We start from the raw sequence: 12925 nt of genomic DNA, 5'->3' as shown, positions 1-12925 counted from the left end.
TAGCCAAACAACCATTTCCTTTTTTCTGTCATTCCTCCTCTTTAAAAGTGATAAACTTGGGCATGGCACTAAATTTCAGAAGACATTGACAATCTCATAAAATCTCTATAATGATGTCTCTATAATGGAAGTCCCCATTTCTTTTCACAAGATTTTCTTCTAAGGTTTTTGTTTTGCTTCATGTTTTCCACCTCTCTTGAAGTGGACAGAATAGTGGAACAACTCCAAGCTATTGCTTTGGATTTGGCTGCAGTTTGTGTTTGATTCTCTGAGCATCATTCAGCTCTAGCCTGCTCAGCTCCTCAAGAGACATTTGTGGGTGAATGAACGAGTACACCTGCATTTCGGGAAAGACCTGTTTCAAGCACAATGCATCCTAGAAGCTATTCTACTTAAGGCAAAACACCCCCTAAACTTTGTAATTGTGCATCTGAATTTTTACTCTTTTGTACACCTAATTTCATGGTTCCATAGACATTGGGGTTGGGATTTGTAACATTTTAGTTTGGTGAGCAGGTTAAATGTGTATGAAGTAAGCCTTTATTAGTGCAACAAGCTTCTTCCTCTCTCTTACATGCGCAGTGCATTACAGAGATGGTTTCTACAATGTGTAGTCATAGAGGACATTTTCAGAGACTGCTTTCTGCCTACTAAAAAATTGTCAGGATTTTGTGAGATAAAAATCATTATATTAGAAGAACATTTATGCTGTGATTCATGGAAGGCTATTTGCCTTGTCTGAGCGAAGAGTTGTGTGTGTGTGTGTGTGTGTGTGCGCGCGTGTGCACATGCATGCGTGTACCTGAATAGTGCCTATTTACTTGGTTTTCCCTTCCTTTGTCTCATTGTTTCTAGAACTGTCTAATCCTCCATTTCTATCCTGGGACTTTAATTGTTAGAGACAAAAAAAAGAATACTTAAAAGTACAAATACCCTTAAAGTAATTAAGATTTTAGAGGCTGACACTGATTTATTTTAACTTTTGAGATATTTTTTACATGACCAACCCTAGGGGAAGAATGTCTTTGATATGGCATCATCTTAAATATGCAAAGTGTGGCTTTTCTAGTTACCTGGAATGAAATAAGGTGGCAGTTATTTCTAGCAGTAGTGTTCTTCAAAAGGCTCAGCTAGCATAGTGCTACATATCTAGAAAATGTTCAATACATAGGTGGGGCTTAGTTGACTACGCATGTTGTCAGTTTCTTTTCATTCATTTTTAAGTTTCAGCTGTGCAAGTATGCATGCCAGTAGGACATAATGGGTCCGTTATGCATTAGTTGCTGAGGTTTACAGTGATAAACAAGAAATAGTTGTTGCCCTCAAGAGATTCAGTTATCATAAGATGATAAACTTCTAAGGCCATTAGATAAATTATGTATACTGTATTAAGCATTGTGATGACATGGCCCCATGCATGGTTCTAGAGATACAAAGAAAATTGATAGAGTACTTTTGCCTCCAGGGAACTTAACAGAGCAGAGGCAAGATATACACATACAACTTGGTAACCAGCAAGGTAAGGCCCAGTACGCTGACAGATGAGTACTTCCCATCTTGTTTCTTCCTCTGTGTTCCAGATGAATGGATGTCTCCCTCATACACTCCACAGAGCCTCTTAATTCTTCCAGGAAGTTAGATTTCCACACTAAGAGTTCTTCCTTGCTTCCCTGTTTTTATTCACCTTTCATTTTTAAACTTGTTTCTCACATTCTCTCATAGTTTCAGAGGGAGAATATGTAGTCCCTCTATTCTCAGACTTCTTTCTGCTTGGAGGAGTAATCATTCACAGAGGATAGATTTTTTTCAGGTATATTATCTCCACTGAACCATTTGAGTCCCTTGTGCTCTCAATTTTTTTTGATCATTTCAGATCGCATCTGCAGCAGACCCCATTATTGCCACGAACTCTTTAATCAACTCAGTGACCTTCATCACACTATAGGCAAAGACCCATAGAGGTAATTTTAGCAGAAGTGAATCCCTCATATTTGATTTGATAAAAGGATAAAATCACTCTACTCAACCTAAGTGACCCTATATGGACTTTTTATTTAACAAAATCCTGGATTAGCTTCGATTGTCAGTGACCATCCTTACGTAAGATAAAATATAATTGCAGGGCAATGTTGATGTCTTGAATTTTGTTTTAGAGGGGAAAGAGATACAATTAGCTGGAATAAGCAAGAGAGGACAGGAGGGAAAGTGAGTTTTAGAGTAGATTGTATTTTTAGTTTCTTTATTGCAGATACTAAATTCAGATTTCTAAATGTGAAAATAGTATGTCAGACTGCTTTGTGATGGTGCAGAGCACATCATTTATTCTATAGATGACTGAACAGGGGAATGGTCTCAGATTTTATGACTAAATCAGAAATACATTTCCTTTCTTGTAGATGACTGAATAACATCTACCCCATTAAGCCTTCTGATTAAACTTTTTTTTTTTCTATGAAAAAGATGTATAGTCTTGTAAAAGGATCGGTTGTTCTGGTTTTTGTTTGTGTACAGAGATAGGTTTTATTCTTTGTCTGCACAATTGGAATTGCCTTTGAAGTAGGTTTACCACCTCCAATTTCCCCCTGTTCCACTAAGTTTTTCATTCTGGTATTGGATTAATCTTTGTGAAACTCCTCTCTTTTATACTCATAATGCTGAATGACCCCATGTTATTTATATCACAAGGTTCAAACATTTTATCCTGTGGTTCTAAAATATTTTAAAAATATTACTTATGGGGGCACCTGGGTGGCTCAGTCGGTTAGGCGTCCGACTTCGGCTCAGATCATGATCTCGCGGTCTGTGAGTTCAAGCTCCGCGTCGGGCTCTGTGCTGACTGCTCAGAGCCTGGAGCCTGTTTCAGATTCTGTGTATCCCTCTGTCTCTGACCCTCCCCTGTTCATGCTCTGTCTCTCTCTGTCTCAAAAATAAATAAACGTTAAAAAAAATTAAAAAAAAATAAAAATATTACTTATGAGCAGTATTAGTTCTGTTTCAATCAAACGAAACTATTTCTATTTGCCACATCCTCTACAAACTATTTCTAATCTCTTTCTTTAATTGTACTTTCCATTTTCTTAAAATACACCTTTTCTGATCTCCTTACACCTAAAACCTTTTTATAACTTAAGACTGAAAGGCCATTATTTTATAAAGTCTTCCCAGGATCTACTTTTGCTTAAACTCCCAATATACTTTGACATTATGATGGCATAGTGCTTTCTATCCTAGTATATATGTACATGAATATGTTATGTGTATGCATATATATACAAACACACACTTACACAGTTTCTGTGACCTAATTTTCTAAAGGAAATAATGGTGAATCTTCATTGTACCACTTCTTTTAGTACTTTATTTCATGTAGTAGATATGTAGTAATCATTCCTAATTTAGGATTTGGTGTGAGGCTTATCTGTATTAAGCCAAAGGTATAGAATTACGAAAATCAGAAGTTAAGGGATCCTCAACGTAAATTATTTACTGTGGAGACTAACTATAGTGATTTTCATGTGTTTCATAGTGAGACAACAGAAGATGGTATGTGGTAGCTATTGGCCCATCCATATCAGCAAGAATTTCAGGATGCGAAACAGAAAGACCATAAAAATAGCTTTTGCCAGTCAATGGAAATCTTGAAAAACTTACTGAAATGTGATACAAATAAAATATGTGGTTTAAATCCAAAAGAGGATGGGGTGCCTGGGTGGCTCAAGGGGGTAAGCGTCCAACCTCAGCTCAGGTCATGATCTCGCAGTTTGTGGGTTCAAGTCCCACGTTAGGTTCTGGGCTGATGGCTCACAGCCTAGAGCCTGCTTCGGATTCTGTGTCTCCTTCTCTTTCTCTGTCTCTCCAGACTCATGCTCTGTCTCTCTAAAAAAATAAGTAAACATTAAAAAAAATTTAAAAAATCCAAATGAGGAAAAGAATAACAACATGTGATAGAGTATAATATGTGGTCTTGATACTATTAAGGAGGAATAATGGGGTCAGAAACTAAAGGCAAGATATATATATATATGTATATACACACACACACACACACACACACACACACACACACACACATCCACAGCTCAGGCAGCTAGATTACTTGATTCAGAGAGGTGGCTCTCATTTTTCATGGAATTTAACTGTATTCATTGTTCAAGAATTTGGTTCTTGAGTATATTTGGTTACCCCGAAGAAGAAAGCCAAAGGTCAGACAGAATGAACATCAAAAAGGATATTCAAGAAAAGTTACAGAGAGGGAGGGAGGCAAACCATAAATGACTCTTAAATACTGAGAACAAACTGAGGGTTGATGGGGGTGGGGGAGAGGGGAAAGTGAGTGATGGGCATGGAGGAGGGCACTTGTTGGAATGAGCACTGGGTGTTGTATGGAAGCCAATTTGACAATAAATTATATTTAATATAAAAAATAAAGCAAACAACAAAATATCATAAATAAAATACAACATTTTCTTGTTGTTTTACAACAAGAAACAGTGAAAACATTACTTGCAGGGAAAGGTACAGCTTTCAAATACTTACATATTAAAAAATAAAGTATGGAAACTAAAAAAAATTTTTACTCAAATAAATGAAGTTTGAATCTATATATTACAAAGGTCATTTTGTACCTGTAAAAATGGACCCAGGATGATCATCTCCAAAACATAGCAAAGAAAGAAGACAGAACCATTAATAAAAGAACCTAAGTAGGTTGACATAAAACTTCTTAACAAATATTCAAAACAATAGGTAAAGAAAGGAGTAATATCTTTATGATACTCAAGAAAGGAGACAAAGGATGTTACTCCATTCAAGTTGTCCTCTGAGTCTGACGGCTGTAGGAAAAGTATGAAACATGCAAGAACTCAGGGGATATTTTCCCCAGAAGCTCTTCCTAAGGAAACTACTAGAAGATGAACTTTACAAAAACATGTAGGGAAGAATTTGACAAAGAGATTGGTGGTGGCTATTTTATATATCTAACTATAGACTGACGATCTCAAAGTTGAGGACAAGGGCTGAAGTTTGCTAGTGTTAAATGCAATACCAAAGTTAGAGTACCACAACTAAAACATGGGGGAAGGTGGGAGAAAGGAAGATTAAATGATAACTTTGTATATTATTTAAAGCTGACAAAGAAATCACAAAAGCTTAAGCATATTTAAGAGGACAGAGATTAAGCACCAGGAAAAATGAGTACTGACTAAAAGGCATGGTGGAGAAGAAAAAGAGTGAAAAAGGTATCATAGTGGTAAAACATTATCATAGTGGTCAAACTTTCTTCTTTCGAAAGGGGGGTTCAGGCATTACCAAAAATACTAATAAAAAGGCAATCAGCAGAACAAAACAAACTTCCTTGATACTAAAAGAACAGAAAACAAAACTTATTGGCATAAGGCTGAAGATGAAAGGAACAGCCAAGAAATGTTAAACATCATTTGGTAATGTTGTTATTACTAGTAATATTGATATTGTTATTTTGTGTTTTCTTATATATTGCAAAATAATCCAATAATTAACTGAGTTTTTCAGTGTATGAAAAAGAAGTATTGAGTCAAAGAAATTACATGAAAAGTTTTAATGTTATATTCATTTTAGTAATATCATTTTTAGCTTTAGTTTCATTCATGATAATAGGATGTATTTTCTATTTCTGTCCAGTGACAGGGCATGGGAGCAATGGTGCTTTTTCAGAAATTACCATTTTACTGTCCAAATTTTGTTTTCTAAAAAACATTCATCACAGAAAGGAATCAGGTTTCTTTGGAGAAATGGCAGACTGCAGGCTGGAGGCCAGGAAAATACAAAGTAAACTTTAGGATACCATGTTGTGCTAGAAAGCAGGGAAACACAGACTAATAGGATGGGTCAAAGGGTCATGAGGACAATATTTAAGAAGTTCTCATTGGCCAAATTTGGAACATTTTGTTCATCTAAAAGATTATCGACTATGTTTATTGAAACCAATGGTGAACATAAGTATCTAAGAGGCCATAAAGATATAAAAGAAGAGACAGCTTTAAAAAATGAGTTGAATTTGAATCAGTAGATTGAATAAAGCTGATTGCTCTCCCCCCATGTGGGTGGGCCACATCTAATTAGTTGAAGACTTAACTAGAAGGGAAAGGCTGACTCTGGAGTAAAGGGAACTCCTTCTGCCTAACTGCCTTGAATTGATATGGTCTGAAACATGATACTTTCTTGGGTCTCCAGCCTGCTGGCTTTTGGACAGAACTTAAACCACAGGATTTCCCAACTCTCAGGCCTTCAGACTCAAACTGCAACTGTACCAATGGCTCTCCCAATGTCTCTCCCAGGCCTCCAACTTTCTGACTGCAGATCCTGGAACTTCTTAGCCTCCATAATACATATGCCAATTCCTCATAATAAATCTTGTTCTCTCAGGAAAAAAAAAAGAGTTGATACTATTGGAAGTGACTGTTAAGTTCACTCCTTCTGAAAGTTCATAATGAAAGAAAAATTATTATACATTTATCCTGGCTTTTCAGTGGGAAATACAGTTCTGGAATACTAAATAGTCCAATTCATGAGTAAAAGCTTTCTCTGCAGAAGAATGTTAGCTAATATATACAGAATGAATGATAGTATTTAAAATATACACAAATATTAATAATATATATTCATGTATATATTTCCTATATTTACATATATTTCTAGGGAAACCTATTATTTTAGAGGAAAGTTTCCTGCTGTAAAAAAAAAAAAAATTATGCCTGGGTGGCTCAGTAGGTTAAGCTCAGGTCATGATCTCAAAGTTTGTGGGTTTGAGCCCCGCATTGGACTGTGCTGACAGCTCAGAGCCTGGAGCCTGCTTCAGATTCTGTGTCTCCCTCTCTCTCTCTCGGTCCTTCCCCCACTAGTGCTCTGTCTCTCTCTGTCTTTCAAAAATAAATATATGTTAAAAAAATTTTGCAAAGAAGCATTTATTCATTCAACAATCATTTGAGGACCTAATATGTATCTTTGGAAAAATAGCAGAATGTTTAATATTTTTGTAATTTGTGAAGCTAGATCATTTCAAACAATGGTTATGAATGCCATTAAATTATATAATTTCAGAACTAGTAGGACCCAAACATGTCATTTGGTCACTTCCTTCTCTGTGTCCCTTCTCATTTATAAACAGGAATACTTTTTGGCCTATCAATAACTGAGGGAATAAAAAGAAAGTTGCAAATCTAACAAACTAAAAGATCATTGCATCATATGAAGGTTTGGCTTACACTTGAAAAACACTAGGCCCTTCTTCCACTTACTTGTTTTTAACCTTCAGAAAATTAAAACACACAGATGGCCAATCTGGATCATTATAATTTTTTCTTTCTTTGACCAAATTGATATTTCATCTAGATTGATATCAGACTTGAGCCGTGTGGCTGAGGTGGTAGTTCAGGGACCAGGGCATACCAGTGCCCTCTGCACTCAATAACCGGCAAACTAATTTGATGTTCCTATTGACTTGAATCTGTCTGCTTTATATCTTAAACCTATGAGTGTGTGACCTCTTCTGCAGAGATCCGCTGCTTCTGGGCATTTTGTAAAGAGCTGAAATTGTCTGGAAAACTACTCTGTGTGCTTTGCAAAATAATGGAAAGACAGAGTATTTCCTTTCCGCTCCCTGTAGCAATTCCCCAATAATACCAATGAAAATATGTGTTTTAATTTTATATCCATGTAGTTTTGGAGCACCATCTCGAGGTATTTGGGTTTCTAACTAGTCCTCCTTATCTGTTTTCTTTTATGATTCATTATTTCTCTCAGCTGTAATTTATATTAGACTCTGCTTCATAACAAATAGCTCCATATTTTCCCAAGTCCTTCTATTTTTTTTTTTTATTGTTGTTGTTGGAACAAAGTGGAAACAAAAGATAATATTAGGCCAGAGTCTCAATCTTGAAATTCCATCCATTTCCTAATGTGTTTAGCAATCAGGCAATTACGAAACTGGCCTTTTCTTTCATCATCTCAGAAAATTAGAGAGATTTTCTTCGTGGTTAAATTGCATTTCTGAAAGCAATTGAGAAGGCTTTTTGTAATTTATGCAGAAACTTTTGTTTTCCTCGAACTTTTGTTTATAATTAGTCATTAAAGAAACTTAATTTTCTCTTCCTCCACTCCCATCTCCCCTCCCCCCTCCTTGCTCTCCCCTCTCCTCTCCAATTGTCCTTTTGAAACCTGCCAGGGCCATGGTGAGCTATTTTAGCATTTTGGTAAATACACCATTTAAAGAACAGCACATGTGTGTAAGGTTATGGAGTATCTAATAGAGTGTTCCATGACTCTCATAGCAGCAGGCTTTCCTGGAGACCTTGAACCCCTTTCTGGATACATTTATTTCCCCAGGTCCTGGGTTTTTACAGACAGGAAGAAGTCTAAGATGGCTTAGAGAGGAGACAACAGTTGTCCTGGGGTTTGCCCTCAAATCACTCTCCTCCCCCTGCTAGGACTGTTTTTTCTGATTCCCTGAGTAGAGTCAGAGATCTTAGGGCTCTGTGTTGCTCTGTCAGATGGCTTCTCTAACTGAACTTGTTCTCCAGACTCCTTCTGCTAACTCTACCCTTGTGCTTTCTAGAAGGTTTTGCTAAGACAGCGATGTTGTTGTAGTCTGATGCTGTGTCCTCTTCCTTTCCATATTTTCCAACATAGAATCTTGTGCAGAGTGGGGACTTGGGTAAATATCTGCGGACTTATATTGCTGACTGTAGCACAGAGTGAGTTGGTTAGAGTGAGTGTAGTGTGCTGGATTGTTGAGATTTGTAAGGAATCCTAGTGTGAGAAAACCAAGAAGGATGGAGTGGTACCTGGGCTATTTTCTTGTACATTTCCTCTCCTCTTCCTCTTCAGTGTGTATTCACATTGTGCTTAAGTGAGTGTTGGTCAGTGTAGGACTGGAAATAGACCATGTCTCTGAATCATACTTGCCGTGGCTACCATGCTTTTCCGGTTTCTACCCTTCAATCCCCTTATCAGAATACTAGTGGAGGAGATTCTCATTCTCCTTATTTTAAAGATACAGTGAAATGTCTGCATGATCCTGGGGTAGAGGGAGAAATATGGACCATGAGAATTTCAGAGCGAAATGAAGGTGTATGGAACATTCAAATCTAAACTTCTTTGGGACAGAATGGTTTGGGAGGATCACAAGGCAATAAACACAAATCCAGCCTTCAGTGCACAGGACTGAAGGGTCAGGGAACCAAGGAGAGAGGTAAGAAATGTGCTGAAGGTTGAGATGCCTCAGTGCTGGTGTTCCTGGGTTCCTAACTGGAGGGAGCTACTCAGTTCTGCCTGCCTGTAGGAAGGCCATAGGGGAGAGTGATTCCACATTTGAGTAACCGAAGGCCTTAGAAATTAGCTTTTGTGCCTATGCACAAACCTTCCATTGGCACAGGGCTCCCTATAAAAACATGTATGCACTTAGCCAACTGTTTGGATGATGGACATAACTCTGCCCTTCTGTGACCACCAAGGATCCCTTCTGCAAGACTCCTTCAGGAGCCAGGAAATGTCTTTCTCTTTATACTTCCAACTTAAATGCATTGTGCAGATTCATGTGGCTGCTTTAAGATAGGGACTTGTTTTATTTTGCTTCTTTTCTTTCCTGCACCTTATCTCAGGTTAGCCTTAGACTGGGTAAATGAAAACCCCGGGGGCAGTTGGGAGCTGCTGCTGCCCAGACAGCAGGGCTTGAAGAGCTCTCTCCTCTCTGTTTTTATGTCCTTTCAAAATGTCAGTTAGCACCTTTAAAATAAAGTCTGCCATCAAAGACACACTCTTCTCCTCCCTGTCTGGTGTGCCAAAGATAGACATTACTCTGTCTGCTTCAGTTCTCAGCTTCCTGTCATGTTTGGCAAAAATTTAATTGCCTCTCCTTTCAGAACAACTTTTATTTGTTTTCTTAGCTTCAACATCTCCTCTACAGGAGAGTTTTTGCAGCAGGGAAATGTAGACAGCTTTTGTTTCTGCCTCTTCATGATTGGCTTCCCAATGTCTTTTAAAATGAAATTCTGTGCCCAGAAAGGATGCCCAGAAAGGGAGCCAGGCAGTGTTGGTTTATTCAAGGGTGACAGTTCTCATAGGGAGCCAAGTTTACTCAGCTTTAACTCCGGGCTGTGTCTCCACTGCAGACAACAGCATTTCTCTGCTGCCTTAGAGTACATGTCGTGTGCTATCTTTGCAAAGTGAATAAAATAATAATTTTAATAATAATACTCGTTCTCATCTGGCTTCTCTTATCTTCAGTTCCTTCTCCTTAGAAGGTTCTTGCCCTCTATCCTGGTGATTTTATACTAATTCTTTGAAACCTGGCTCAAATGTCATAGGGAATGAATACGGATTCTTCTCTGTGGTCATAGCCGTTTTCACACCCACTGATCATAGGACTACTGCAGTCAGTGCATGGAAGAGTGACAACATGTACATGTACAGGTACCTAACAGCTCAGCACTCCCAACTCTCCCCTGACCCTGTCCAAGACTGCGAGATGTTTAAGGTTAATGAACAGGTCATTTATTTTATTCATTCCCAGATCCTCAACATTTAGCCAGGGGGTTGATACACAGTAGTCAAAAGATATTTATTAACTGAATGAACAAAAGTGAGTGGTATTTTCATACACATATATCACACTTCATACTGTCCTCAAGTATTATACCATGGTATGCAAGTTGATATCCCAACAGGAGCATAGATTGGAACTGTTCATGGATGTACTGATTATGTAAGTGTTTACATAGGACCAAAGGATAAAGAAAAAGACAAGTTTAAGGAAAGAGAGGTGACTAGCTGTCTTCTTTGGAGTTGAGTGAGAGAACTGAGAATTTCTTGAGATTGGCAAACAACAGGAACGATAAGACTTCACAACCCAGGAAATGAGAGAACATATTCACAAGTGTAACCTGATACACCAACATGAACAAACGAATGTGACCTTTGGAAAAGGTATGGAGAGTTCAGGGTTTCCTGATAAAAGTTTCTGAAGCAGAGATGACCCTGGTCTTTAACAGAAAGGAGTGATCTTGAATGTAGAAGACCACTTAGGGAGAAAACATCTGGAGAAGTTGCACCTAGAACTGGGGACTCTGAAGTTTTGAAAGAAACTAGTGGAAATTGAGGTGATGATGAGCTATGCATGGACCATGCTGTTAACACTCTTGTAGACAAAACCAGCAAGAACAATGTATCCAAATTCATGACTCTGGCACATCTCTCATCATTACCCAATGAGCCAGTGTGTTGTGGAAAGAAGCTCTTACATGGAAAAGCAGACATCTCACCCATTAGCTGTATGACTTGCATAAGTCAGTAACCCTTGCTGGGTCTCAGTGGATTTGTTTGTAATACAATAATGGCATTTTATCTGCCTGAGGGGAAAGGATTGCACTGAATGATCTATCAAGCTCTTCAGCTACCATAAAATCCATTATCTCTCCCTGGAAATTTGACATTGTGTCACTGGATTTTCTTAAGAGTCTACTGTTTAAATGATCTCATTATCGAGGTTCACGAAAGAGAGGTGTCACGTAGTTCAAACAGATCATGTGATCCACCCTGGGTGACCTAAGAATGACTACCTTGGAAAGGACTTTATTTTGGTAGTTTTGAAAACCTACATTTAAGCCAGATGAGCTTTATATTTTAACAAGAGGGTTGAATGTTAAAAGTTGCCTTGTCCTGAAAATTTGGAATGTATAGGGCTGGAATGATAACTGAATATTACATAGTAGTAGGAGTGTTACATGAATGTGTTTTTCCTTTCATTTGAAGAGGTTTTGACACTTTGGAGCTCTTCAAAGATACATCTAGTTTTCTGAAGAACTAGAAGTTCTACTCATTATTTTCCTTCCATCTTCTCCCCCATTCCACTAATTTTACATCATCAGCATGTTTGGCATTGTTATGTTGACCTGAAACCATAATTGTATTTCCTATGCTTGGTTTTTAAGTTGATTATACAAATTAAAAACCAGTGAAATAATGTAGTTGGTAAAAGCACAGGCCCTGGAACTGTGTCCCTTGGCTTCTGCTTTTGGTCTGGGTGTTTGTAATTTTGGGTAAGTTATTTAACATCTCTGTGCCTTATTTTCATCATATGCAAAATGCTCACATAACAGTATCTACCTGATACTGATATGATGAGCATCAAATGAGTACTTGCTGAGCCCCGAGAAACTACAGTGCATGGCAAGTTGTAAGTGCTCAATATTTCTAATATTTCTTGGAGATCCCCATACTATGAATGGACCCATTTCACTAAACCTGTGCCATTCAAAGATATCCTAGGAATTTAAGTGAAATCATTTTTCATCTTGTTAGTAGAAGAGAGAAATGCCCTTATCCCATTATTAACCTCTTTCAGGAACTTAATACGTTAATTGAAATAGGGTTTGAAAATACAGCAACAACTGAAGAGGCTTTCTTCTTGAAAATTATTAAATTTGACTTGATGTCTGTCTTAAGGCCATTGCAGAACCGTATTTGATTCTCTGGGCCTCAAAGACCAACTCAACATGGCAATCCCAAGTAGAACTAGTTGATGTTTTCTCTGTGGTGTATTCACCATCTCTCATTATTCTGGTTTAATGCATCACATTGGCTTGTTGTTACCCTGACTTCTCAAGAGTTTTCTTCCTTTGGGAAAAATTTCTTGGAGAAGTAAGGTAGGTGGCTTTTTGGAACTGATGTTGGTGGTTCAACTTTTATTATCTATGCACTACTCCTCTAGTACTTTATTCAAGGCCAAGGCTTCTAGACTGAATTTGGAGTTATTCAAATAGCCTTAGTGACGTGCTTCCCTGAAAAGAGCAGTGCAGAAAACCCTATTTAGAGACATCCATGTGTAGATAAGCATTTATGTTTGGGGAACAGTAAACAGTTCAGCATGTTGGCAGTTAACGGAGTGTCTGAG

At 37.8% G+C, this 12925-nt stretch overlaps 1 long non-coding RNA gene across 1 annotated transcript in view; it reads right to left on the bottom strand.

Moving 5' to 3' along the window:
• Positions 1 to 1266: 1266 nt before the first annotated feature.
• Positions 1267 to 12925, bottom strand: part of LOC113603254 (uncharacterized) — a 787506-nt gene continuing 775847 nt past the window's right edge. The window contains exon 4 of the long non-coding RNA XR_008289306.1: positions 1267 to 3876. This is a non-coding gene — a long non-coding RNA (uncharacterized LOC113603254). The remainder of the gene's footprint in view (positions 3877 to 12925) is intronic.

This window comes from Acinonyx jubatus, chromosome A3, assembly GCF_027475565.1.
Source record: "Acinonyx jubatus isolate Ajub_Pintada_27869175 chromosome A3, VMU_Ajub_asm_v1.0, whole genome shotgun sequence".
Classification (NCBI taxonomy): domain Eukaryota; kingdom Metazoa; phylum Chordata; class Mammalia; order Carnivora; family Felidae; genus Acinonyx; species Acinonyx jubatus.
The sequence above is the reverse complement of the archived record's forward strand: the minus strand, read 5'-3'. Positions and strand labels throughout refer to the sequence as shown.